Source organism: Rhipicephalus microplus, chromosome 2 (assembly GCF_043290135.1).
Source record: "Rhipicephalus microplus isolate Deutch F79 chromosome 2, USDA_Rmic, whole genome shotgun sequence".
In the NCBI taxonomy this organism is placed as follows: domain Eukaryota; kingdom Metazoa; phylum Arthropoda; class Arachnida; order Ixodida; family Ixodidae; genus Rhipicephalus; species Rhipicephalus microplus.
Genome location: NC_134701.1, coordinates 177,720,207 through 177,724,629, shown reverse-complemented (window position 1 = coordinate 177,724,629; position 4,423 = coordinate 177,720,207).

Genomic DNA, 4,423 nt, shown 5'->3' with positions numbered 1-4,423 from the left:
TTTCATCACTGACCGCATTCAATCGGGCAATACTGACCCTTCACTTAGCAGGTTCCTGCTTCGAGACAATGTTTTGTATCGCCGCACCTTACACCTTGATGACACGGAACTTTTGCTCGTCGTACCACGTCATGTGCACAAAGATGATCAAGCAACTTCATGGAGTTCCAATTGACTTCTGAACATTTAGGCATCTTTAGGGGGTATTTCGGAGGGGTCTTTATTGATCCGTTCAATGTTACGTTGCAGCTTGTGACCTCCGTCATCACCGAAAGAAGCCGACTACCCTGTCGGTCTCCTTCAGCCTATTGAAGTTCCAGCCGAGCTGTTTTATCGAGTGGGGTTGAACTTGCTATGTCCCTTTGCTATTTTGGCAAATGGAAATAAATGCGCTGAAGTCGCCACGGATTATGCCACTCAGTGTGAAATCACTCGAGCGCTACCGACAAGCTGCACGATTCACGTTGCCGACTTTCTGCTCTAGGACATCATTCTTCTGCATGGCGCTCCTTCTCACCTGCTGACAGATCATGGTCTCTGCGTTTTATCTCGTCTGGTTCGCGATCTACTTCGATCTAGTGATCTCATAGGGCGTTCCTCTGTTAAACTGACGTATTAATCGCAATAATAGGAAAACATGTTAGTAGTCATCTTACTGCTGCCAGTTGGCTTCGAATCAGTATTACGCAGACATAGACAACGTCTCAATAGTTTTTATAAATGATCACCCTTAGAAAAACTTGGCCCCGTATCTGCATGTTACACTGCAAATGTCATCGAAAGATGATAGTCTTGCGTCTGAGAGCGAACGAAACGTTTATTTGATGTTCTGCGCAAGAAAATTGGTGAAGGGTATTCTGGAGGCGCTGCGTTAGAGTGCCTCGATCGTGCAGCGGAGGCGGTAGAGTGCATTAAGTCACGTAACAAATGAAACATGAGCGCCATCTCGCAGTTATCTTGGAAAACAAAGCGCGCGCGCCGCCTGCGTGCCCGTCTCTGAGGTGATAAGGTGTAGAACGCAAGGTGATGGGTAGGTGCCGCCACCCATAGAGTTTCCTGATATACATTAGAGGGAACTTTGGCGCTAGTGTATATGGGAGCTGGAACGCACGGCACTTCAGCGGGCATGAAAATGATGGGTAGTACACACATTTGTCTAATTTTCGTACATCTGGCCCGCGTTGGGCTCCGTGTGTGTTCTTGTAGCTTGGAGCTATTTTCTCACGAAACAAAAATCGGCAAATGTTCAGCAGTTGCACTTCACCACCTTATTCTCTTAGACTTACCTTTCCAAATCGGGTCATGAAGTTCAAAAGGGTTGAATCTTGCTTTCGAAGCAAAACTGAAACACAGCAATAAACGAAGCCGCAAGTACGATTCGTCGCCCGCAAGTACGAAGACTAGGCAAATGTGCGTACTGCCTACCCATCATTCCCATGGTCGCTGAACGATCGCAGCGATAGAGTCCCCTCTAGTTAATTTTAGGAAACTCTATGCCACCACCATAACATCTTAGCAAAGCGTTGGAAACACTTGCCTTTCGTGCAAGCGTTGCATGGTCAGCGCAGCGTGATAAACGCTACGGTCCTTAGAATTGCTTATGTATGCCTTGTCTAGTAAAAGGAAGGAGGGAAGCAACAAAAGGGAGAAGGCAGGGAGGTTAACCAGAAAGACATCCGGTTGGCTACCCTACACTGGGGGATTAGGAAAGGGGACAAGACGAGAAAGAGGGAAGAGAGGGAAAGGAAAGGTGGGGGAGAGACTGACAGTAATTTCACTGGAGCGTGTAGAACTCTACCGCATGTCAGAGGCGTTCACACAAGCAGGCACTGTGCCGTGCTCCCGACCGGGTTGCAGAAATTAGGTGCCTTTTCTCCTCTTCTAACCACTACCACCACCACCACACAAGCCTGTCTTTCTCAGGAAACACAGCAGGGCTTTCACTGCCTTGTGGGCTGTCGAGGCATGTGGACGCTGCTGTAATAGCACCTGCACAGAAAGAGGCCGATCATCCAGTCGCCGCATTGCGTTGGCAAGTACTTGTCTATCTGAGGCAAATCGAGTACAATGGCATAGCAGGTGTTCGATATTTTCGTAGGTGCCGCAGACATCGCACGCCGCACTGTCAGTAATTCCGATTAACGTGGTATAAGCTTTCGTGAAAGCAACTCGCAGCCAAAGGCGATAGAGAAGCGAAGCTGCACGTCGATGTAGGGAGGGTGGAGGCCGGAGTTGTAGTGAAGGGTCGAGCTCGTGCAGTCTTGTACGTCGTATGCTTGGTGTGTTCCACTCAGTCAGGGTGAGACTGCGGGCCAGTTGACGAATCTGCCTCGCCGCATCCGCTCTTGAAAGCGGAATCGGAACGCTGTTCGCTTCTTTATGTGACGTGCGAGCAGCATGATCTGCAGAATCATTGCCGCCTATACCACAATGCCCAGGTAACCACTGAAAGACGATGTCATGGCCTTTTTGTATTAAAAGGTGGTGAAGTTTGATGGTTTGGTTGGTCAACTGGTCGTGGCATCCGCGTCGGAGAACTGATATCAGGCACTGTAACGCTGGTTTTGAGTCAGAAAACACAGCCCATTTACCTGGTCTTTCTTCTGAATTGATGAGTTCCAGTGCATTGCGCAGAGCCTCGAGTTCTGTCGTCGTTGACGTTGTCACATGTGAAGTCTTAAAAGAAAAGATATACATACAAAATATTGACGTGTTGTTATGGTGCCTAAGATATACGCAATAACTGATTTTTAATTGACAATCACACAAGTGCGAACGCTGAATTTTGAGCAATATTGGTGGGTGCTGCGGATGGGGCCGGCCGTTAGGAGTATCGGCCGGTCACTTCGGTGTCTTTTAGGGTGCCGTTTAAGGGTGGACAAGCAGACAAATGTACTTACAGACACCAATTTTTTTGTGTCGAAGGTCCCAAAAAGACTATTGTATTTTAAAAAACCTGCATCCTATATGCAGAAATTTTACAAAGCAGCAGTCACCTGGTATGCGGAATATATATAGACAAGTGACAAATTTTCTGTCACCCCCTGTCACCTCCGAGTAGGCATTTGGTACACCCGTTCTGCAAAAGTCTGCAAAGCATTTGTAGCCGCGCAGAATGCAGCATGCCTGCAGAATATCTGCGGAACATCTTCACAAAGTCTATAGAAATTCTGCAGCATTTCTTCTGAATGTCAGCAGTTTTTGTCACGGTGAACAAAAAGTAATTAATAGCTACCATTTGCGTCACAGAACAAACATTCAAAGAACGTGCAGCACCGAAGGGTATAATACCGCCCATACACCCACCATACACGTGCCTAACACACAAACAGAACAACAGCAAAGTAAACACCAATCACATACCTTCTCACTTTTTTTTATTGCCTTGCATATCAAGACTGTTCACCCTTTACATATTTACATATTGGTCAAAATACATAACTGCTCGCTTTTTTTATTTATTGCCTTCTTGACTACTAGTCAAAATAATCTTACAATCACCATCACACGTGTTTCACGTGTGATAACGCATCAAACAAAGATATTACATCTTCAATACAGTCCGTAGTTTATACACATCTCGCGCTTTTATAACGGCTTCCACGAAACACTCATTAACGGATAGAAGTCTCATATCACAGTGTCTGTACGATAGCATACTACGCCAAACCGAATGAAGACCAAGCAAAAATATAACGTCCAAATTTTGCACAGAACTATCACAAGGCAAAAAAAAAAAACGGATGCCATATAAAGTAAGAGGTAAATCTTTTAAGTCCTCTGTAAAATGGCCCAAAAGGAAAGGACATTCTTACAATCAATAAACACATTTTTAATGGTCTCAGGTTTGTTACACAGCAAACAGCTACTTCCCCAGTGTACATACATCCCTCTCTCTTCAAGCCACGTTTTTACTGGCAAGGTTCCCGTATTAAGTTTGAAAAAGGAGGTTTTAACATTGGGTGGTGTACACATGTTTTTCACTCGCTTTAGTACGTCATGTACTCATGATTTTTCATGCTTTGAACGGTAAAAGGGCACAGGAAAAACATTATGTATTAAGTCTTTTATAAGGCGCTTTCTTTTCACATTAGTTAGGCAATCTATGGAAAACCTTGCCCTTAAGAAACGATATGAGAACACAACTTCACACAAGAATGGTGACAAGGTGTGTCGTTCTCTCCTGTCTGAAGATACGAAGAAGTCAGGCATGTGGTGTAACAGCGTTGTTTGAAATAAAGAACATAAAAAGAGTCTCTCTGGTCTCTAATGAGCAGGAAACGTGATATTACTTGGTTAAGAAACGGATGGCACAAAGACAGCCCTCCTTGCTTAACACGCCGAAACAAGTTCGTTCTAGATGTTCGCTCCCATGTAGAGCTCCAGATGAACGTGGCGAATATCCTTTGGATTTTATTATTGC